General features: G+C 38.5%; 1 protein-coding gene across 2 annotated transcripts in view; it reads right to left on the reverse strand.

Moving 5' to 3' along the window:
* The window catches only part of RNF19A (ring finger protein 19A, RBR E3 ubiquitin protein ligase), a 57,991-nt gene that overhangs the window by 21,539 nt on the left and 10,781 nt on the right, over nucleotides 1-25,671 (reverse strand). The gene's annotated exons all lie outside the window — the stretch shown is intronic.

Consider the following 25,671-nt stretch of genomic DNA (forward strand, 5'->3'; position numbering starts at 1 on the left):
AATGCCGTCTTGCCCTTAAACTTCTGTATTGCTATCCAAGCAACCACTAGTAAAGGTGACATTTGGTTTTCTCATTATACTGACTTTTATTAAAAAAAGCCCCAAACCCCAGATTCTCATCACATATAAAACTTCAACTATTTCCAACTATTTCCTGTCTTCAGGACAGGATCACTGAAATGACTGGGTCAAGACTAGGAAGTTTCAGTGGAAGGCTAACCAGCAGCAGGAACAGGAATCCCTCTCTGAAGAGGAAACACAGAAACAGCCCACGGGCTGTTCAGCTCACCAAAGCAACATGTGCATCACACCCACTGCTGGGTCCTCTGCAGACTACTGTAGATTGATATTGCATACATACCAGCAGGTAGCCAAGTCAACATTACTCTATTTATACTATCATCTAGTACAGTAGTACCCTACCAGAATACTATAGTAGTACCCTACCAGAATACTTCCTTCCTCAAATGTAAGAATTTAAAAAGAAAAAAACCCAAAACTAACCAAACAAAAAACCCCACCCAAACAAAAAAGGGAACCCTCCCATAAAAAGCACAGTACCCACACCCCCCTCTCATCTGACTTGTAAAATAGAGGTCATGTGTTTCAGACCACTAGACTGTTTGATTTTTAAGAAAGTTTAAAAGTCACTATAGTTTGTGGGCTTTTTTCAAATGCTGAATTAGTATTACCTCCCTCCCAAAGGAAAATCTTACCTCTGTGGAACACTATCTAAAAAATCTTATTTTATTAAAGCGTATTTCAAAAACATAACACACTCTTCCTTCCCTCCTAAGGGAACATTTTCAGCCTAAAATCTAGTCAAAAGGAATCTTGGATACTTTACCTGCTTCTGTTCCCAGAACAAATTTAATAGCTTTATAGCCGCTGTTTCTCATTAAATGAGCTAAAGTATTCCCTTATCTAAAGAAAAAAGGTGAAATAAATGAAATTGCTCAACAGTGATGACAGAAAGGAACATCCTTCTCTCTCAGACTTTGACATGATGTTCTAGATACATACAGCTGGTGGACAGTGTCCAACACACAAATCCTATAGCCCATGGCTGGTGATAAATTATGTCTGTATGTCTTAGAAGTACAAGACTAACCTTGAAAGCATTAGTATAACTACATTCTTACTAACATCCGTATGTTCACACAGATCCTACCAGACAGTGGAAATTGCCATCCTCCCCAAGCATTCATTTCAGGCAAGATAGTACTTGGATGGTTGGTTTTGCGTTGCCTTTTTTTTTTTTTTAAGAAAAAATAATAGAAAAAAAGTAGGAAATAAGCACAATAACACAGCCAAGCCTGTGACCACAAGCCTTCCCCTCCTCCCTTTCTCTGGAGAGGAAAGAATGCGTACTACAGCATTTTCGCCAGTTCCAACAGATGTACAAAATCAAGAAATCAAGAAATAACAGCTCTGGTGATGAACCAGTTGTACTTTTTTTTTTAAAACAAAGATTCTCCCATGTTCTAAAGAAAGGGACCATTAGTTCTATAGTTCTCTCTGTGTAATGGGATCTGATAAGCAGTCTTTCAGAAATAGCAGACTGCTCTTCTAAAGAAAATGGTTAAAACTTTGTCAGGGTTTTGAATAGGAAAGTTGCCAGTTATTTCAGACAATCATCAATTATGCTCTCTAGATTTAAATGCATAAAGCTAGTTTTAAAAGCCATACTCTTCCTTATATAGTAATTTTGGATTGCCATTTTAGTGACATTCAAAGATGACTTTGCCGAAGTGAAAAAATAGAGCAGATGATTTATTACAGGAAAAAATGAAAACAAATGTTACAATGCTAAAAACCATAAAAGCCTCACTAGCGCCATCTGGAGCACTGGCCAGTTCTCATGTTGCCCAACCCAACACAGCATCTGCATGATTTTACTGACAAAAAGAAGGAAACAAAATGATCTGATTCTGTACAGCCAGAGAACACAGCGCCTGCATTACTCCAGTAACAGTGTGTCCACATGAAATACACTGTGTGAAGAAGGGAACTCTGAATCAAGTCTTGAAACAAGCCGAGACGCACAATTTGGTAATAACAATCAATCTGATTTTGACCTGCAACATTCTGCAAGTTCTGCCCCATCTGACTAGTATAAACTCCGTCAACATACAAAGGGAAACAGGCAATGGCAAAGGGCTAGGAAAACCACACAGTATCTAAAAATGTAAGTTCACCACTGTCCTCAACATTTCCTCAAAAGCACTTACTGACTAGAAAAAAAAACCATGTTTCTGGCTTCCTGCCATCCCTAAAGCCCTACCACAAATCCAAATTCCAGGCACGCTTTGCATTCTGCTCATGCCACAGACTACCACAAAACACCAGTTGCCAAAGCACAAACACACCTTGTCATTTGAAGAGCTCCAAAAGCACAAAATGACGTTTGAAGATGTAACTCTTGTAAAGCTCAATACTTAACTGCAATCTGTTCCTTCAGAAACCCTTCCTAAACTGTTTGCTGCGGAAAATTAACTAACATCCAGCTAATATCCTTCCAGAATTCTTCTTGATCATGCTGCTTTAAGTGCTATTGCTGACCATATAATGGAGGGGGAGAGAAAGGAAAATCAGAATAATCTTGTAGAGGGAGAAATTTTCAGCTGACATAATCATGGGGGTAGAAAGTATCTTCTGGTATAGTTCTCCATGACAGAACTTTTCCTTGTCTCATCTTACATATTTCCAAACTGTTTTGAAAATTTCCAAACTTTTTGGGGTAGCCAAGTACAACCCTACAGATTTTGCAAGAAAAAGCCCTACACTTCTATAAGCCAGCTGCTGGGGAAGACTAACTCCCTCATGCTCCAAACTGTCCTCCAAACACACCAGAGGCACAAGTTCAGTGTGCTGCCTGGTCTTCCATTACACCTTCAATGGAGCATACCGGATCAACAAATGTGGGAGTCTGCCATCAGGCCAAGCAGCTTCATACACATTTGCAAAATGAAGGCAAGCTTAAACATTTGTCTAGCAAAGGAGAAAAATCAACATTAACACAGATATAGCTACATCCTCACTAAAAGCCTCAAACATTCCCTCATGTCACTGGTGCTTAAATGGCAAATGAAGACTTTCTGTATTGCAAAAACACACCCCAAACCCCACTCTTCATTTCAGGCATTTGCTCCTCCTTACAATTTAACCAAGCATCACCTTTATGTTAGCATACTGAAAGCTACTGCTTTATTAAAACTGACTGCCACCGGCTTAATTCTCTTACATTTCTAATTCCTAACATCTATGTTCTATAGCTGCTTTCTGAGAGATGCTTAGAGATGCTTAAACTGCTCCAGCTTAAAGAGAGCTGAAAAGAAAAAAAGAAAAAAACAGAGCTCAAAGTTCATCCACTGACAGCGCATCACAGATCTAAAATACATTTCTGCCTTCCTCTTCCAAGGAGCATCTTCTGTCAATCACACAGTATCCTGGAATTTCTAAGCTATGATGTTAACATCAAGGTTATCTTTAAGCATCTAAAAAGAGGAATCAAAACTGCATTTTGCTTCTTGTTTACTCTATGGTGCAAAAATTGTAAAACTAGTGGAATGAAATGTAGAAAATATACAAAAGCTTAAACTACTAAATTAAACTGGGGGAAAATAAACGCTTGCCTGAGGATTTCTAGAACATACCCCTGCTCGCTCTACACACACCTCGGGTTCAGCTAAAAATCTGGCATGGCTAAAACAGTGAGGAACAGTCTGAAAGAGCTTAACAGTTTTGACAGCTATGTGCTTCTGTAGCACTATGTCCCACTGAAAAACCCCACCGTCCTCACGTCAATGCATATGGTTTCAGAGCATGCTAAGGCTATTAGGTGGTTTAATCACAGATGATTTAGTACAAGCAGAACCAACACTTTGCAACTTGGAAGTAAACAAATGGAAATTACGTGGAAACAACAAACGTTCTGGCAGAGCTTTTATACACACTAAGTTGAAAACTAAAATCCCTTAATGGTAACATAACACAGTGTAAGTGAAATGCTTGATTGCAGTAAGTGCTTTCTGCTAATTGTGACTCCTTCAATGTATTTCCCCCCAAAAACCGAAATCAAGAATAGCAACATTTTCCACTACATCTTTAGAAGACTGACTTCTAAACATGTTTAATTTCTGTGGCTTTTATGGATGACTTCTAAGTTTGATTTCTAATAAAAGGTGAAATAAAAGGGTTGATAATATCTGGATTAAGCTGAAAAGTTTATTCTATAAAACAAAATTAACAAATACATATCAGCAGATTTCTCAAGCTTTTAAACCAAACTTAAACCTACAGATACTAGACACTTTTTTTCGGGAAGATATCTTTACTCTCCTGCCCAGCTTTATTCTAGGAGCCAAACAGGTGAATGCTTCTCTTAAAGCACAAAGACCATTCATTATGGAAGTTACCAGAGTTGCTTCTACTTCTAGTAAATCTTTTTCAAAGTCAAAATTACTTGATCATTTAGTTAATTAGGCTCTCATTTCTTTATGCTTAGCATAGACTATTGACAGCTGCACAGGGACCATTATTTCAAAAACGGGACTCCCCTGATCAAAGACAAGATTTTGAAAGCCTTTAGAAATCTACCATGTCAAGTCTCAAACTGTACATATCTCCAAACAACAGAAGAACAGGTTCAGTGAAATAATCTTACATTTTTAATTTGTGCAAATTCCAAACACTGGGAGTTAAGTTGCCACACTTATTGTACCAAGCATTCACTGACCAGTTTCACACTGGTGTCTGCAGCAGGCTCAGCAAAGGTGCTGACAAGATCTGGGACATACCCGTATCAGCACAGAACTGGTAAGCAGAACAGAGTAGGGCCCATATCCCTAATCTGAAAAGAAGTTAAACTTGGACAAGCCAGCTTGACACATGTAGACCACTAGACCAGTGCCAAGTGAGAAACATGAGGTCTTCGAGGAACAAAAGGACATTCTTTGGTGTTCCTATAAACAGACTCTGCATTACTTTTAGGAGTCTTCTAATAATTGGGATCAGTTCACAGGCACTATGTAATGCCTTGTAAAAATTAAATAAAAGACTACCACTAGATACCAAAAGCAAACAAAAGGCTGGAGTAATTCTCTTATCACATGTAAGCTTTTCTTTTCAGGTGATAATCTATGCTTCAACTGGGATGTTCACTGAACAAGGAGACTGCTATTTATTTGTGAAGTATCTTTCAATAAACACTGAATTAAAACATGATGGTTTCTCTAATCAACTTTCTGTCCAGATTGTTACTTCATATTCCAAATCATGTTATAAGAAAATCTGCTATTCAGAGATACTGTTATACAAGAATTTAAGAGAAAAGCACTTGCGAGACAGAGATATTTTAATCTTAAAAATCTACATACTGCACTGTTACCATGTCCCAGTTTATTCTGACTGCACTTTATTTTCCTTAAAGTCCTGTGTCAATTATCTGGAAATTCTACTTTCACTTCCAGAACAAAGCAATATTGTTTGTAAAACAATAAAGCAAACAGACAGACTATGAAACCACTTGGGTTCAAAGCCTGAGACAGCCAGACTGACCGGGCACTGAAGTCAAAAGATTGACCGTATTTAAAAGACACAGAAGCCTGCAGAGTACACACTGCAGAATTGCCAAACATTAACTGATACACAGTGTTCTATTTTAAAAGTCATAGTGACATGACAAAACAATCCTGAACCTAGAAAAATCTTCAACAGCTTATTAATAAAACAAGTTATGCTTCTTCCTTAGACATTTCTGTGCAATACATTTTGTATCATGTGTCCATGACAAATGCTATTAGGAAAGGAAGTCTCACAAGCTGCTCAGCTCATTCCGAAAGTCTCTGAATGACTGATTGCCAGCTCCAGCAAAACTGTTCCTCTTGCACATAATGCTTGTTAAGGAAGAGAGTTCACTTCAAGCACCTCCCCTCAGTCTGGTGACAAACAAGCAAAAATTCCTTAAACTGTAAGAACATTAATTTTCCAAACCAGCAGCATTAAATTTGGGTATACTGAGTGCAATGGTTGACCAAAGCTAACAACTCACTGGAGAGCTGCTGCTTCTTTGTGGATCTTCAGGCCTACATCTTTTTCAAATAAGACTACGAGGATCAATTTTCCCTTATCTAACTCAGCAGAGCAGTCTTAGTTCAACTATGCACTTGCTTGCTGTGTTGAAAAGCTTATCCTATGCACTGTGGTGCATTACTGTAAGCAAGTGTACATCAAACTCAGCCAACAGAAACCAAAGTCTTGGAAACACAGGGAGAGGAAAGAAGGAAAACAAAACATCACCAGAACTTTAAACTATGTTAATCCTTTAATCATTAGAATCCTCACACCAGCATTATTATTTTCTTGCCTAAGTGATGGGAATACATTCTCTGCGCAATGTTGAGCATGTACTTTAATTTCTAAATATTGTGGGGAGATTATTTTTTTTATGTATACACTGAAGTAATGTTCCAGAATATCTGACAATTCCAAAACATAGCTAGAGATATGGAACGTGCAAGCAACACTCCAGGATTAAAAACTGCACAAACTGCCTATGCACAAAAAAATTAATCTAACTGTATTAGTACTTTCATTTAAACTGAGCATTCTTTATGACATCAGCTGAAAATTAGCCAGTATGAACATACCATTCAAAAGACTGACAAATGACTTTGCCTGAGACAAATACAAAATTCAAACCCAAAGTCTTCCCCACCCCTAAAGTAAAAATATACTGTAAATTCTGCTTTTAAAACCCTAATCATCTGTAAGAGCAGTCAATATAAAAGAGCTAAGGAACTTAATTCTGAATTGTGTCTTCTGAGAACGCTTATAAGGTATGAACAGCTTGATTCACCAATGCAGCCTGAAACTATAAATAAAGCACATTATCTGGCAACTACTATAGCAAAATAATCCCAAAGCAAGTGTTCAGGTTTTCAGCTCTATATTTATTCTAGTTAAAAGCAAGTATTCACCACTTTGGGTTTTACTCTTTACTATTGCTGAATGATACCCTGGAATTTCCTGCAGCTGCTTTTTATTCTAAACTATACATTGCAAAATAACTGGAATAAATACACACACCAGTGAAATAACTTCAGAAAATTTTGTTTCCAGCAGTGTCACCAATCCTGCAAGTAGAGAACACCACAACACTCCCAAATGCCGAGATCATTCCTACAGAAAAGCATTCCCAAATGTCATTTCAGATGTGTAGTTTTGCCCAATCAAACAGTAATGGCTATATACTGAATTCTGACAAGCTTTTGTTTTCCACCAGGCTTTAAAGTTTGTCCTACTAGAAAACAAACCAGATATAAATGTTATCAAGATACAAGGTGAAACATATATTGTAGTAGAGGGATCTAAAAATCAATAACAGAATTTCCAGAGACAGTACACGCAGAATCTGAACATTATGCCAGAGAGACAGCAGTCTGGAAGGATATATAAGAGGTAACAGATCTCAATTCCTGGCCTCTATTGATTCTTAAATTCAGCAAGGGCCAAAAGTTTGTCTTGAGCTGAGTATATTCTTGATCAGCTGACTGACAGCATTTTCCAGCTCTGTCTTTTCTCTGGCATAAAACTAACTTCTATTCTCAGGGTGGGGGAGAAAGAAAGAAAGAAAAATATTAAAAAAACCCCACAAGCAAAGCCACCCCACACACTGATCTTGAAACAGCTTTGCCTCAACATAGGAAGTGCTGGAAACTATTAATGGATTTTTAATCCTCTGGTGCTATTTTCCCAGCTTTATTAACAAAACAGATATACTCTGGATAAAACTTACAAACTAACTAAAACAGTTAAAAAGGAGAGCAAGTTAGTAACAGTTCTGAATTCTTCCAGTGAGATCAAGTTTGGCTGTGTTACCTTACCATGGGCGGCCACAAGAACTTGGTCAGTTTCTGAAAGCCACTGTGATGACTTACAGCAATTTACTAAACCACTGTAGACTGACAATATCTTGGCCCTTGAGAACTGAACAGCCACTGTGTATTGATCTCGGCTGACAACTCTTTACAGACAAACTACTAATTCTGGTAAATATAATTCAATATAAAATTTTCAGAAAGATTTGGGTGATTGTGTGTCTATTTTAGCAGCATCAAGCCCACGATACAGACAAGAACTATGAGTTTTCTGAATTCCGTTACAGCTAATCCCATAACTGCTGCAACCACCCTCAGGTCAGGTACAAAGGTACACCAGTGTAACTAACTGCTCCTGTTCACCCAAGAAATGAGATTAGAGCAAAGCCTAGTATAATATGCCCAATCCTACTGCTGCCTGGCCTGTGAATTTATTCCGTTAGTATGTTACTGAAAAACTCTGCATGGATGTATTTCAAATCACCAAGTCCACTTTTTGTTTAATGACAGCTCTGGTTAAACTGGTGCAATTTCAAATACAGCCCAAAATGAAAACAAAACGAAACAAAAAAAAACAAAACAAAACAAAACACAAAACAACCCAGAGAGAGACAAAAACAAAGACAGGGAAAGATCTAGCCAGGGAAACAAAAATACTTCATCCTGCCAGGAACACTGCCTCTAGCTTCCAGACAGGAAACACTCCCTGCCTCCAGAAAAACCATTGGCGTCAGGAAATGGCAAAAGTACCACAAAACTTATCTCAATGCCAAACCTAATGTAGAACAAAAGGAGAACATTACAAGAGGAAGGTAAAGACAAACTGACTAGGCATCAAGCACTGATATACTTGCTTGTGAATATATGAGGTGAAAATTCCAATGTTACTGATGTTTCTTTGGGGGGTAAGTTAGTGGAAGGGATTCTTCCAGTCCTGCTGAAAATAAATAAATAAAAAAGACCAGGCTGAAAAGATAGAGCCCATTCAGCATAGACAGCGCAAGAGAAGGGGAATGATCTGGCAGCCTTTACAGACAGAGTCTACTAGCACTATAAATAGTGTAAACAGTAGTTAAAAAGCACAAAGCAAGAGCTGAATGAGTGACGTTTAAAGTATACCTGAGGCTGTACCTATGCTGGAAATACAATATATGTCAACCAGAGGAGTTATTCTCCCAGCACAGTTATTCCACCTACAACAACATAATTTCCAATGCCAAAAAACATGCTATGTCAGCACACACCAAGGCTTAGCCAGTTTTAATGCAAGTTTTTCCAAACATTTTTCACTGACAGCAACACAGTGTAACTGCAACAAACTGGGGAGGTCAGCAGTTTCTGTATGCAAAAAAACCTGCTATATCAAATGGCTAGAAAATTTTGTGCAAAAACACCCACTCTTGGCTTTAAAGACTTACTACTCTTGTGAAACTCCTAGTCTTCGTTGCCTTGTAAATGGCACCCAACCGTACAGCAATACAAGAGAGTTTGTGAATCCTCTGCAAGCCACTGTGCATTAGCCGGCCGTCTTACAGTCTTGCATGTCAGAAGACACTGCATCACACAGTGGTGATGAAACCCTCGCAATGCTGTGATATTCTGGATTGTCAGAATGCTTCACAACAAACTTGTAAAAAACCCCCAGCATTCCAAGGTTCCCTGCTGCGCTCAATATACTTAACAACAGAATACAAAGTCAGGAGAAAACGCACAGGACCTGAAGTGATTCCACTCCTCCGGTTGAGGAGTGCTGCTGCAGCAGCGCTTGCTGGCACACTCAGTGAGCAGCTGCCGGAAAGGAGAAAAGTAAGCGTGGATCAAGATGTATTTGCACTATTCCACTCACTCCATGACTTTTAAATTAGCAAGCTACACCTCCACTGCCAGGCCCCATAACACAGGGAGTATTTCTGTAATACAACTCCCCTGCCCTCATGCTTTTGAGCAGAGAGCCTTTTTCCCTAATACTTTCCCCCTCCATATTTACAAATGCAAGCTCACATATGCTAACAGATCTTTAAATACACTTTTGTTGGATGTTACTCTTCTACATAGCATCATCTTAAACAGCTCTTTCTACACAATTATGGAATCATCATTAGTTAGGCCCCTTTGTTGGACACACTGTGACACATCACCCATTTCAAAGAATTACAGGCACAAAAGTCCACACATAAATCAAGCATCAGGCAATTCCTAGAAAAGCAACCGTGCTTTTCTCCATTACTGTGAACAGCTAAACACTTTCTAATTACAGTCTCCAAGCAAACCTGTGCTATTTCAGGCTCTGAGGTAAAAACCATACTTTGTGGTTTTCAAACAGCAACACTGGTAATACGCCTTCAAGTATACCCTTTTTAGTAAAACTTTAAAAAAACCCCAACACCTTAAGTCAGATATAAAAGCTTCCTAGACCACAGAAACATAACATTTGGTAAACTGGATTAGAACAGAAGATGCTGCCTCTGGCCAAGAGTACTTGTTAGCCTAAACCTGAGACGGTCCTCAAATGTTGGGATGATTTTTTCCCTTTAAAAAGCAGAGTAAGTAAGCACTACAAAAGCTTCTTTTTTTTTTTTTTAAATCAGCTGCAGTCTTCCAGCCGGACTTTGAATCCCATCACAGTGACACACACAGTTCTGCTCTGGCCTTAAATATAGCTCTCCTGAGCTGTTTGCAGCCAGATAAATCCCAGATGAAACAAGTATCTTACACTGAATATAAAGCACAGGCTTTCATATTTAAATAAATCTCTTTGACTTGGAAATAATCAACAATAACAAAAGTAAATTCTTTGTTCATCTTAAAAATAAAATACAGCTTTCTCTGGCAGCTCATGAATTCACAGTTTTTAGGTCTTTGCTTTATTTCTACTTGGAAGTCAACCACTAGGAATTTCAAATTGCAGTAGATGAATACTGATTTTTTTTCTGCTTATCATGTTAACACTGGGGAAAAAAACAAACACAAAACAACAAAAACAAGGCCAACAAAACCTTTAGCAATACACGTAGTTTGCTGCTGAAAAATACTTTCGCATAGAACACCAGCAAAGAACTGTTACTGTAATCCCAGTTTAAAGAGCAAAAAGCAATATCCTGCAAGCAGAGTGTCAGGCATAAATATTTGCAAAACAATCTGAAATGCCTGTAATAAACAAATGGGACAACATATAGTTTGTCAAGTACATTTTCTACCCACAAAACACATACACCTAGAAGTATGCTACAAATACCATTCACAATTATCATCCCCTCCCCCCTCCCCCCCCCCCCAATCCTGCTTCAATTCCTATATGCCATTATACACACCAGCAGGAGTGGCTGCACGTGCACAATGCAAACCTCACCCTAACTCTGCTGACGTTAAAATTTTCTTGCCAACAGATGCTTCTGAAGTAGCTACAATAAGCCTTCATTGTGCCGTGTAACTCAGAGGTTAGACTCCTGAATCAAGAAGCAAATGCAGAAGAGCAGGAAGTGAGAGAGGACAATTCAATTTTTCAGTCCGAGACTGCTGCTGTATCGGGCACAGTCTCTTCATCTAACTTGCCCATTTTCCAGGCTTCAGGTAATTCTCTGTATCAATCAAAGGCAGAGGGAGAACAAAGCAGTGGCCATAAAAACTGAAGAGGTCAGCTGAAGCAACCAGCTAAGCAGTGACCAGAGAGTAAGTAGGCAACACAGAGGCGCAGCCTGCTGCCCTGTTTATGTCCTCTCGTCCCATCACAGCAGCTCAGCCCAAACCAGCACAAACCCTCAACTAGCACACCTTGTCCCTTCCAGCCAGGCAGCCTGACCCAGACAGAGGGAAGGCAGACAGCAGTGCCTTAGTCTTCTTTTCCATCTTCAAAAACAAAGCAGATTCCTGAAGTAAGAACATCTGAAATACTCTAAAAGCAGAAACTGGAGCCAAAGCTAACAGTTAGCATGCTCTGCAGATCACTTTAAGACTAAAAAGATTCCTGAAACTGCCTGCAGACACTGTGTCTATGATGGTGGTAGAATATCTCACACTAGCTATCTGGGGAATGAACAATAATACTAAAAAGATCTCAGAAATTAACTCAAAAGGCTCCTCTATGCACTCAGATTTTCACGGCTACCAGGGATCACCTCTGCACCAATCCAACACTGACAACATTGTGAATTTTCACTTAAAAACACATCAAGCCACACACAGACATGAAAGCACATTCACAAGTGGGACTGCTCATGTCTCAGATCCTCAAGCTGAAGTTGTACACAAAAGAACACTTGCAGTCCACTAATGGCACTAGGACCTTGCAAACCATCTTCACACCTCACTCCCAGCTACCCCCATACATTTATAATTAAAGGCTCCTAATTTTTAGCAGAGCTTCTGTCTGACATATTGAGAGTCCCACACAAAAGACAAGACCCTTCACACAGAACAGCAGTAGCTGAAACAGACTTTAAATGTGGATTTTACAAACCTGCACACGAACATTCAAGGGTAACAGCACTCGGCTTCCCCAGCCACTGACACCACCACTGTTCTGGAATGAAAATCAGTTTCTGGGAGAAAAATGAGCATCTGACAGAGAAACCAGACAAACCAGAGATGATGTTGACATTTGAACAAAAAACAAACCCAAAGAGCTTCAAGTTTCATGTTCACAAAGGGCCACGTCGGCCTCTAGATAACCTGGTGACACTATCAAACATTACCTGGAGTTAACAGTGGTCAACTGTTCCAGCTCAATGGACTGTGATCTGGACAAACCTGAATTTGTGTTTGCCATCTCCCAGCAAGACTGACAAAATACAAAACACCTGGACCCAATGCCAGCTGCTCCTTGGAAAGTCCAGCTATCACAGCTTACTTCCCCTCAGCTGTAAGAGCCCCTATACAGGTATGAATCCTAGGCTTTAGTCTCAACCCAGACCTTTCCTCTGGCTACCAAAACCAATTCAACAAACACTTATGTGTATTCACTAGGGTGGTGATGGGGAGGAAACAGCCAGGGTAAACAAACTCCAAAACTATTTGATGTTTCAAGAATGGAGTATTATCACCAGCTCCATTCTTCAGGGGGCACACAACTGCCTACAGCAAAGGTAAAACATCTGCCAAGAGATTAATTTTCCCCCAGATCTGCTTTATAACACAGGACAAAAGTTCCACAGAATTAATAAATATCCTTGATGACTGTTTCATATTTGATTTGCAATATACTTCTCTAACCTTGTTATGCTGCAATATGCTTGTGGTTTCCTTGCTAGCACGAGACAAAAATGAATCATACACACACAGTGCCAAAACAGAATAATACAGGCCCAATAACTGTTATGGAGGAACTGAAGTTTCCTGCAAAACCCTCAGCTGCACAACTGTTTCCATTGTAGGATTAACTTTTGAAGTAATTTTGAAATTTAACAATTTTGCCCCAAAAAAGCCACAAGATGTCAAAGTTCTAGTAGTCTAGAAGTGAGACATTTTAATCAGATCACTTTAACATAAGTTGTTAAAATAGTAAATTTTATGATTTGTTATTTAGAAGCTTCAAGTCTGTGATTTCATGGGCAATCCCACTGTTTAGCAGTCATCCTCAAATCATTCTACTGACTGGAAGCTATCAAATACTGGATTGAAGGAACATAAATGACTCCTCACTCTGAAACGGCATGCAACTACAGAAGTAGTCTGCTGCAAATTTTTAACCATTATTATTAAAGAATCCTCTTTAGAAGAGCAAAACTGTTGCCACCCAGCAAAAGGAAACTGTCACCTTGTAGTATCACGGCTGGATACCTGTGAGAGCTGGGCAATGGAATTTAAGGAAGCAGTTAAGGCCAAGGCACATTCAAAAGGATTCTAACATGAAAGCAGGTAGAGAATGTGAACAATAAATGCAAATAAACAAGAAAACCAATCTGCCAAGCCAACTCTCATGTCACAACACTAAATGAAAAAAGGAATCATTCCAACTTGCAATGCAAGACTTTCATTATTTACATATACTAGCAAGCCTTAACTCAAATTGAAATGCACGCTGAGTGCAGCCTTTATAAATAACCGCTGGTCAGGATGACACTGTTCTGTACAGGGAAGATAACAGCTACATTTAAAAAGATAACGCTTTGTTCAGATTCAATTTTTTATATAACTGGAGTAGTTTGTATCTGCCCACACTTCCCCATTAGAGAGGTTACAGCAGCTTCAGCTACATTTGCAGCTTTCCAACTCAACGGCAAAGAGTTTGTGTCAGAAGCAACTAGCAAGTTATTAAAGCCTTCTCTGTCTGGATACAATCCCTCTCCTTTCCATTTAATGTCCTCCAAATGTCCAGTCACATAGTCACCTCTAGAATCACAATCCTAGAGAGAGGATTGTGCTCCTAAGACAGAAGGAGGGCGAGGCAAAGGAGACAGACAGAAGAAATACGAAATGGGTGGAGTGAAAGATAAGCTACCAGAGAAATCACAAGTGTCTACAACTGGCACACTGCTGCAGCATTATTTGTTCACCGATTTCACTTCACAATAACAATATGGCATACAGATTACTGAGAGGAGGGTAGGGGGGGAAAGATTTGACGGGAATTTATCTCAAGACAGTAAGAAAAAAAAAAAAGTACAGGTTTTTTGAAGCTGCCCTTGTTTTCATTTGGTGGTCTCTTACACAATTATTTTACACTAGGCTAAGCGACAGCTTCAACTTCCTCCTTAAGTTTGGCTTGATGACACAGATGAAAATTAATTATACAAGTCTGGATCATGCCTGTGTTTCAGCATTTGTGATGACTTTAACTTTCTATCCTAATGACATCTTTTCTAATCTTTTGACATTTGTCTAGAGTACCAAAATATACCAAGAAAGCTGAGACACTGAGTCTTTTTCGAGCAACCAGGGCAATAAAACTGTTATATTAAGATGATGTTTTTCATGTAGAATCAAGTATTTCCCATTGTGTACTGAACTATATTACATAAACTCCAATGGAGCCATACATACCTGGCCAGAACTGCATAGCAAGGCTACCATAATCATATTGCAAGTGCTAATGTGGTTACAAGAAAGACAATCTTATCCTTCTTCTGCCCCCCAAGAAGTCCTTGCCACAATAAATACATTATCTGCTTCTGACATACAACATTATCAAATACTCTATGGATAACAGAAGCACACAAAGCTACACTAAGAACTGTCTGGACATCTAACACTGTACACTTGAGTGCTCAAAAATTAAGGGTAACAGAATGCAAGCTGTCCATAAAAACTAAATTCAGCATCTCCTGTCCATCCATTTGAGTGTGTAGTTGCTGCATTGGAAGCCAATGCAAATGCTGTTCTAGTATCAGCACATATAATGGCTGGATGGGACTATCTAATCTTTGTCACCACTTTCAGGGACATCTCCTCCCCTGTCCTCATAGATGTAACTGCAAGGGTGCTGTGGCAGATTAACTGGGGCCAGTTGCTTCCCACCCATGCAGCTGGCTGTTTACTAGAGGAACAAGCTGCAAGTATAATACCACGTAGGTGAACTCTAGTGAGAGAAGATGGAAGACTACTGATCTTTGGATGCCACTTAGTGCTCTGGCAGCCTGTTCCAAGTCTTGAAGAGAAGGGCACGAAGCTAGATGGAAATATCCTAAAGGCTGGGTCTGGCTTCTGAACTTCCTATAGGATCACACAGACATACTGATTTTTCTAATGGCATCATTTCTCATTTCCCTATTAAAGGTCACATACCTTATATATTGTAAATTTTTTTTTTGCTTTACAACAGCATTATACAACACTGAACTCACAAATACCACACAAGTCCGCAAGACATATTTACCAGACTAATGGCTTCAAAACCATTAACAAATCAATCTTGAGAGCACTTCTGTGAAATCTTCATGGTAATTCTGCAATGGAAAAGTATGTTTTCAAAACGTGCAAAATGGGAAACAGACATGAAGGCTGAAACTGCCACCTGAAATAAGATTAAGATACTGCAGTCTGCTGCAGTTGTAAGGTTGTTTTGTCTCATATAGAAATGTATAGGTTCAAAACTTATACTGAGCAGCGACAGCAGTAGGTACCTACAGATCAACACCTGAACGTCTAAAGACAGGCATAAAGGAAAAACACCAAACTACTCTATAATGGCCTTGCCCAACACCAGATAAACACTCTACAATAAGGGCTACCACAAACACCTCATTCCAGCATTTCCTATCCTAAGTTTATAACCCAACATGCTCCCCATAATGTGGCTGTTGTCTATAATGATTTAAATGTGAACAATATTTTGTTCTGTTGATATGGCATAAGAATTTCTCTTACAAAATTTTATAGAATTTAGTTATGTGCAGACACCAAATGAGAAGACTTAGCTAGCATTATCCAGAATTAGCTTCCCTTTTAAACTTTTATCCCCATTACAGATTTTATTAATATTGGCCCATGGGTTTCTAAAAAGGAAAACAAACCTAGAAGAATGCCTTCCCTTACGGGAGACTACAATCTGCTCCAGTGGTATTCAAACTAGAGACTGTAGAATACATCTCAGTGGAAGAATACAAGAAATTGCAAAATAAACCCATGCACCTGCAACAGCAGACACGGGGTGTTAAGAGAGCTATCCAAGGCTAAGCTTCATTTAACCTTCCCACTCCTCCATCCCCAGGAACCAAATCCACATGACATGCTGGCCCTGATGTTGGCCAGTACTTAGCAGGGGTTAAAGATAATATCTGTGAGCAGTCCCTTCTTTCCTTCTATCATTTTCTTTTGTAAATGTTCAAGTTTGAAAGCTACAGAAATACATGTGTGGCAGGAGGGGAACAATAATGGGAAACAGGGAAAGCTATCATAAAAAGGGAGATTTGATCTGAAAAAAATTAAAAGCAGCTGTTTCAGTATTTTCAGTCTTCATAGTTGCTCTATCTCAGCATGCAACCTTTTCTTCCTGATCTTCCCCATAGCCTACACTTATCCCTTTTCTTTCTCCCTCCTCTGTTGCCTCTACTCACTACCTTTTCTCCTACCTCCTCTGAACTGGAAGTAGGCATCTTCCATTTTAAGCCTCTTGACCTGGCAGAGGAAGCATTTCCCCTTCTCACTTGGGTCTCTAATGACTCGATGTCTGGCAGCTGGGAGACAAAATTTAACTACCTCACCATTTGCTCAATAGCTGAAAAAGCCTAGTTTTATGTTAAATATTCAGGAGTTTAGGTGCACACCAACCAATGCTTAAAGAAAATACTTAAAACCATTTTCTAAAAATTTGCTATTCTTTCCAAGTTTTCCCAAGGAAAAAACAAATTTGGAACAAGGCTTCTCTAAGGAGAAAACTAAAAATAAACAATAAAAAGACAACCACCTCTGCTCCCAAACACAGACATTATATACAACTTTCTCAGAACAGCTGCAAGGGATTATATTTTTAAGCAGTAAGAAAACCTTTTCTCTGCATTCTCAGAAACAATATTTGGTGAGGTTTTTGTTCGTTTAAATATCCACGTTGAGCCACAAAATATAGATGCTTCAGACCAACTACATTTTGAATTAAATATAATAAAAACCTGGATGCCTGGTTTCATAATGTAAGTATTTAAACAATCTTAAACAATCTTATTTATAGAAAATAGTCAGTTCCAAGCGTTGTATACACATACAGCCACACACTCTTGAATAGATGAATTTTTGCTTGCTTGATGATAGCAGCCCTACACCTACCAGGACCATTTCCACTACATTGTACACTTAGCATATGTGTTTCTTTTCATACAGTGTTAATTCTAAATACAAAACACAAAGAAGAGAAAGGATGTATTGGTCTTATTTTACAGGTAGGAGGTTGAGGCAGACAGATAATGTGACTTCCCAAGCTTTCACACAGACAACACACAGAACAGCCTAATGGCAGACAGAATGTGTCTTATATCACAGTCAGCCTGGGATCACACGAGTGGTCAGCCTCCTGTGTCTGAGTTACTAAGCATTAAGGCACAATAACTTCACAACTCACACTCATTTGACTGTACTCTAAAACATACAGCACACCAGTCCAGTCTCATCACCATGGCTATCCTTAAAATCATTTATAGATCCCACCACCATTTGCAGCACAAATAAATATATACATATCCCCACAGTTTCTCAAATATCCATTGACTATGTCATTAGAAAAAAATTTTGTTTCTCCCTTTTATTCACTGCTCATTTTACAGTACAATATCCCCCATATGACTGCCATCACTGCAGGAAGAGCCCTTAAATTTTCCTTTTCTCAGCAAATACATGGTCTGTAATGGTAGCCTGAAGATATTTGATGTCATTCAAGAGTATATCTTTCTCATCCTTGAAGGACCCACATATCTAGAAGGAAGACAAATACCTGATAAAAAAAAAAGACAAAAACAATCCCAAAGAACTTAATGACATTTCCAATACTAACTTCATAAACCATAACAGGAAAAGGTCAGTACTTTTAGATAAAAATTGTTGTTGTTAAGCACCTAATAAAACATCTACATATACAAAAGTTCACTATAAAAAGAATCTAAAAGCTTGAAGGTCTTGCCTTTGCTTCTCCAAAGCGAAGCAGCCTTCCCCAACTGAGAAATAAAGACCAAGCATGCTATAACATCTCTCAAACTAATTCTGAAATACAAATTCAAAAGGACTTTAAATACTATACTACTGTAATCCCAAATTTAATTTTAAAAGCCATTTAAGCAATTATTTCATTTGATTATGTTTTGTAGAAGAAACTGCAAGCTTTCATCTGTCTCTTAATTCAGAAATTTGTGAATTACAGCCTAAGCTACAGAACCATATACATACCCTACTGGAAGTGCTTATCTTTTCCCAAGCCTTTGCTAGAAAAGGGATGGGATTTAGCCTTTATGTAAGACAATCTTTTGATACACCTTTAACATATTGCATATCTATATTTTACTCAAACGGCATAAATTTAACAATTTATTAAAATGTCATAATTTTAGTATAGTTCTAGATATCAGTAACGATAAGAAAAAACACACTTTTATTTCAATAATCACTGACATTCCCAACTCTCCTCAAAGGTCACTAGAACATAAGACAACAAGTTGCACAAGTACAGGATCCTGTTTCCAGAGCATGCAGGACTCTACGGTACAGATGAAAGGTGAAAGACATCTACTATTGGGCTCATGCCCTAAACATGAACTCTTAACCTCAGACTGCTTTGAAATCCAAAAAGTAAGTTTATTTCCATGTCAGTGTGTTCTAGCACTTTCTATACTGCCATCCATATAAATATCAAATCTCAATGCAGTGAATCCCCAAGGTCTATAGCAAGGAGCTCAATAGCCTAATGAAACACAGCTCAAAAATAAAATTACTCCTTTAAAATCAGTACTTAATTTGCTACTAATATTACTCCATATCTTCTTGTTCTCATGAGAAAAGGTCTAACTTGTCCTCATCTTTCTCATACCTGAACAGAATTGTCACCTAGAGAGATGCGAAACCTTGGAGCAGCAAGGTTAGCCAGGGAAGCAAGTGCATGACCAAAGACTGGCAGAGGGAACTACTGTATTAATTTCTGCATCATTTGCAGCTACACACAGCCACTTGCAATACAGTAGATTACATATTTTCTAGATTTACAAAGTATTGAAGGGTATTTGTTTCTGCTTTTGTCAGTGCATTAACAGAAAAACAGGAAATGAATCAGACTGCAATAATAAACCTTTAGAAGAAACACCATGAAATTTTTTGGTCTTACATAAAATTCATTCTCTTTTAAAGTGACAGGAACTTCAACAAGCTGATCTAAAAAATCAGTTTTAACAGATAGCAACAACGGATTGTTCAGAGAAGAAAAACAAATTTGGGTCTTTTTCTTTATTATGACATATCACAGGTTTCTTCCACAGTCTGTCTAATGCATCACATTTTCAGCTGGCTGTGGAATAAATGGGACTTAAGCGATCCATATATAAGTGCACTGACTGAGGGAATAGCAGCCAAGATAAGAAAAGACAGCAGGCCTGCCAAATAAACCTGAGTGCCAAATTACAGTGAACCCTTCATTTTCCTTCCAGCTTTGCACATGACAGGCTTTATTTTGTACTCTGGGCCTCTGTTTTACAGATACGCTAGTGAAACAGCATTTGCATTCCACTAAGACTTCCTTCAATTAACTTTGTTAAGAAATAAGATTACAACAACTGAAATAAACCTCAAGTTCTGAAATCACTTTCTCATGCAAGTGCAAAAGCCTGTTATCCTTGAGCACCACTTCAAGACTGTCCCACCTCTTATTTAAGAGTAAAAAATAACTGTAAAAAATATATAGAAAAGCCAATTTCTCATGAAAATGTCTTTCCATAAAAATTAACATGGCAGTCAAAAGCCAGATTGACTCAGAATGTCACAGTATATTTTAAGATGACTGTGTAGTTGCATATACAGAGGAACAGAATCAGGCTATAACCACAGCTAGGTACCACACCACTTTAATTTCAATTTTGGACTAAAATATTCCCCACCCCCCCATAATCCAAACTAGTATACAAGGGGGAAAAAACAAGCAGAACTTCATCCTGAGCAGATACGTTTTTTGTGAAGCATTATTAAACTTGTAATAGAATCCCCTTGGAACATGCTGGATGTCTTTCAGCTGACACTGGTATCTAATTCAGTGATTTAATCCCAGGCTGCAAAGCTTTCACCGGCCTCCTGCAGGGGTCAGAAATCATTGTGTCTCCCCAGCCCAATGCCTGACTTCTGTCCTCTCCCAATCTGGACTGGGGAAGGGACTTGCATTTGGTTTGGTTTTGCTGTAAAGGCAGAGGGAAATCTGACTTCCTATTAATCACTGAATCAGCTACATAAAAATAAAAAAAAAAAAAAAAAGAGATACAGCAGGAGCCTTCTGATACTCTGCATATTGCTACCAGGTAATGCACAGTCAAATCAGGTACCATGCTGTAGCTCAGAGGTGAATTCCCTTCGTTTCCTTTACAGCACAGGGTGAAGTAACTCCCTGCTATTTGCATATTCCCCTCTGATTACTGTAACACCTAAAACAGGCTGCATATTTTACCAAAAATCACTGAATTAAAGAAAATACCTAATATTGTAATAGCAACCCAATTATGCAAAACAATTGCTTTTACTCTACATCTTTTTTTTTTTCCCCAATCATTATTTTAAATGCCTCAGATGTCTTTATTAGCCATAAACTAGTCTGCAACCACAACTGGCAAGAGGGAAAATTTTTCAAACTGATGTCTTGGGTTTCAGATGCTCCAGTAATTCAAAGTTTTGCCTTTTAAAAGTGTACTAGTATGTAATTTCTAGTGAGGAATGCGAGCTCACTCACAACTGTTAACTTAAAGCTTAAGAGTGTTAAATCAAACGTATAGCCTTGAAGCTAAAACTTTAGGGCCACATAAATATACATTAGTATTTCAGTTTTCTAACAAATGTTTTCCTAAAAATCAGCCTTCCAAAAATACCAAACACAGGATGGAAAGCAATGGACTTTATTACAATGTAAGCATACTAGCCTACTCTAACCAATACTAAGCTTGTGAAGAAAAGCTTCCTTTAAACAAACAAACAAACAAACCCAGTAACTTTATTCTAAGGTAACAAAGTACATTTTTATCTACTGTGACAGGGATTTTTTCCCAATGATTAAAAACCTTTGATTTATGACATTTAATAATATGTCCTGGTTAAAAGCAAGAAGTAGTCAGACCAATTACTGAGCTAGGGACAGTATTTAGTATATAAAACATACTCCTAGTACTCGTATGTAATTTACAGCTGGTCTGTCTTGTCAAGAAGAATAAACTATTTCAGTCATCATGGACTCAGAAAATGTTTCTCCCATCTACCAAAAAACTGCTGTGAAATAAAGCTGAACTGATAGAAATCTTAAAAATGATGCTATTTCCAGGAGTTGAAAGCACTGTATTACAGAGCATAGGACTAAAGGAGCACACTTTAATTAAAAGTTTGGATAACAGACCAGAACAAAAACAAACAAACAAAAAAAAATCATCAAGTTTTTGAAAATGTTAAACATACACTTACAAACACAGCAAAAAGCACATACACTCAGCATCCTAAGAGGATGGGGGAAGTGGTCCTTATAGGTCAGGTCTGCATAAGAAATCTAACCAAGACAGAATTTCAGAAGCATTCAATACAGTAATTGTAATAAGAACAATGAAAAGAAATGGGTGTTCAACATTTTTGAACATTTGATCTGTGTATATATATAAGCTTATTTGAAGATCAAATATCTTGCAGGCATCCTAATTAAGCAGCCTTTGCCAGTAAAAACTATTATGTTTTAATTATATTCCTTAAGTAATGTGCTGGTTAAGCACAGCATGAGAACAGATGCTATCTAGTCTATTTTTGGGATACTCTAGGTAAGGAGTCACTGAAGAAGAGACACTGCCCTGCAGCCTCACTGCAGAAAAAATGATCTGTAGTGCCTCTTCTCATCCGGGGAGCTCATCTCAAAGGATAACTTTCTTTTTGCATCACTATAATAAAGACAGGTAACAGATAAAAATAAATTCAGTAAATATTTTCCAACACTAATTCACAGAAGCATTTTGACTGGAAAAGACCCTCAAGATTATTTAGTCCAACCATTACAGAAGCATAGAACCAACCAGGTTGGAAAAGCCTCATGTCAAATCCTGTGTTCAGTTCTGGGCCCATCACTACAAAAGGGACATAGAGGTGCTGGAGCAGGTCCAGAGAAGGGCAACAGACCTGATGAAGGGTCTGGAGCATAAGTGTGATGAGGAATGACTGAGGGAACTGGGGGTTTAGTCGGAGAAGGGAAGACTCAGGGGGGGACCTTACTTGGGGGTGTTGGTCAATGAGAAAATGAATGTGAGCCGGCAGTGTGCGCTCGCAGCCCAGAAAGCCAACCGTATCCTGGGCTGCACCAAAAGGAGTGTGACCAGCAGGTCGAAGGAGGTGATCCTGCCCCTTTATTCTGCTCTTGTGAGACCTCACTTGGAGTATTGTGTGCAGTTCTGGTGTCCTCAACATAAAAAGGACATGGAACTGCTGGAACAAGTCCAGAGGAGGGCCACAAGGATGATCAGGGGACTGGAGCACCTCCCATATGAAGACAGGCTGAGAAAGTTGAGGCTGTTCAGCCTGGAGAAGGCTGGGTGGAGACCTCATAGCAGCCTTCCAGTATCTGAAGGGGGCCTATAGGGATGCTGGGGATGGACTCTACATTAGGGACTGTAGTGACAGGACAAAAGGTAACAGGTTACAACTTAAACAGGGGAAGTTTAGATTAGATATAAGGAAGAAGTTCTTTCCTGTCACATGGTGAGGCACTGTAATGGGTTGCCCAGGGAAGTTGTGAATGCTCCATCCCTGGCAGTGTTCAAGGCCAGGCTGGACGAAGCCTTGGGTAGCATGGTTTAGTGTGAGGTGTCCCTGCCCATGGCAGGGGGGTTGGAAGTAGATGGTCCTTTCCAACCCTAACTATTCTATGATTCTACTGCTCTCTACAACTACCTGAAAGGTAGTTTTCTTCACAAAGAGGGTGGTCAGGCACTGGAACAGGCTGCCCAGGGCACTGGTGGAGTCACCGTCTCTGCAAGTGTTCATAAACTGTGTAGACGAGGTCCTCAGTGACATGGTTTAGTGGTAGCCTTGGCTGTGCTGGTGGAACAGTTGGACTTGATGATCTTAAAGGTTAACCTAACACTACCAAGTCTACCACTAAACCATATCTTCCGTGTAACCTAATTCAAGTTGTCCTATACTAATAATTCTTCTCCTATAAAAGACCCAAGATGAAAATCCCTTTAGATTTATACATATTAATGAAACATATAACAAGGTAAGTTACATTTGGGTTTTATTCATTTAAGAAAGGAAAGTGAAGTTATTTCACTTTTGAAGGAAGTTCTTTGAAGTCAGGAGCTTTGCTGTTTATTTGAAACCCTTTATTTCCTCCTACAGTTCCAAAGAAAATAGTTACACAAATACATTAGAGGAAGCAGGTGTGTAATTTCACTGAAAAGCTATTTAAGTTTAAAAAAAAAAAAAACAACAAACAACTATGTCAGCACAGGAGATCTTTCAAACATTTCTTTAAGTTACCTGCTAGAACATACACTTTAACATTTACCTTACTACTTCACAAAAGGAAAGCAACCACAGTTATTCCACAGTACCAGCAAGCATTCTGCTGTATGGCCCTAAGACCAAAATTAAACAACAGTACCAGGAAAACACCAATTGTCACTTCAAGTTGTAAATATATGAAGAAAATCCTGAACATCATTACAATTAAACAGTCAAATACCTAGAGACATGACAGTTATAAACAAAACACAAAACCTTTAAGCTTGACTGCAGAATTCGTAAGACAATACCCTGTTATCCAGATGCCCTCAGTTTTGGTTCAAACTTACTTACTGTATAAACCAGTTAGCACTTAAGTTACAGTAACACCTGGAGTTAAAACTAATTAAGATATATATAACTTTAAGAAACTTACTTTAGTGGGGAAAAAAATACATTTAACAAAATTATATTAATGTGCAGGTAGGCAACTTGCAGAGATTATATATTTTAATATAACTTCCTCCAACAATGCACACAGCAACCTGATGTGGACAGAAACATGGCAGACAAGTTCTACAGGAATGCAGATAGATGTTATTTTCCTGCATTTTAAAATGTTGAATACTAAAGGGAATGAGTCTTCTCCAATGCTCAAAGCAAGATGCTCTGGTATACAGGGACTGTATGCTCAGGAAGCTTCACTACATAGTTTGAGAGTCCTACAGATAAAGCCCTACTTAACTAGCCTGAAAGGTTTAAATTAGTACAGGTAGTTGCCCATGCTGCCTCAGTTGTAGGTTAACCTACCCTGCAACAGAAATTGAGAACAGGGACACCTTGTACTCTTCTGATGTTCAGTTTAAAGTGCCCATAAAATAGGTTTAAGCTATATCTCCGTATCTGAATGGAAACAGGGGCATTCGTTTCATTATAGATGGCTGTAGGTTAGTAAATTCCAAGAAGACACTAATAAATAGGAAGTGGCAACAGGTTTAACATTTTAAACCACTGTGGCTATTTGTGAAATTAACAATCTCTTTACAACAGCAGCTAAGCTTCTAAAGTAGCTTCTTACACTACTCTGTGGGACTAACTCTCAAAAGGCAATCATTTACCAGAACTTATTCTACAGGCCAGATATAAGCAGCATAAAAGAGTGCAGCACGCCTACAAAAAGCAGCAGCAGGCTTAAAGCAAGGATGGATATAGCACTTCACGGTTAAACAGCAGATGTTATGGGGGAGGAGAATGTAAGCAGACAGTCAGATTAAGTCAAATTGGAAAATATAACCATGCTATTGAAAACAAAAGCTAAAGTAATAAGATGTTAAATTCACTGTGACTCACCTAATTTTTACAGTTAAGTCATTCATTTATTTCAAAAGACAATAATTTCTTGTTAAAAGAAAGGCTAGCAACTCTTACTATGATTGACTGACACTTCCAACTATTTCCAAAGCTGCTCAGAATTTTTTCAGGCAAACTGGGCTGAAAGTTGTGTACTATGATCTTCTTCAGCATTCTTGTTTCAACCAAACTACTTAAGCCAATAACAAATAAAACCCCACACATCTTAAACACAACATTTTAGTAAAGAAAATCTTACAAAAGACATAAAAAAATGTCAGTATTTCCTCTGAAAAGGTTTAATACAAGCACACTTCAAAGCTGGAATTTGAATTCTGGCCTATATATCTAGGCCGTACATTTTATG

The sequence above is a fragment of the Neopsephotus bourkii genome, unplaced genomic scaffold, assembly GCF_033783945.1.
Source record: "Neopsephotus bourkii isolate Nb327-2 ecotype Australia unplaced genomic scaffold, CSIRO-AGI_Nbou_v1 NB_1630, whole genome shotgun sequence".
Taxonomy (NCBI): domain Eukaryota; kingdom Metazoa; phylum Chordata; class Aves; order Psittaciformes; family Psittacidae; genus Neopsephotus; species Neopsephotus bourkii.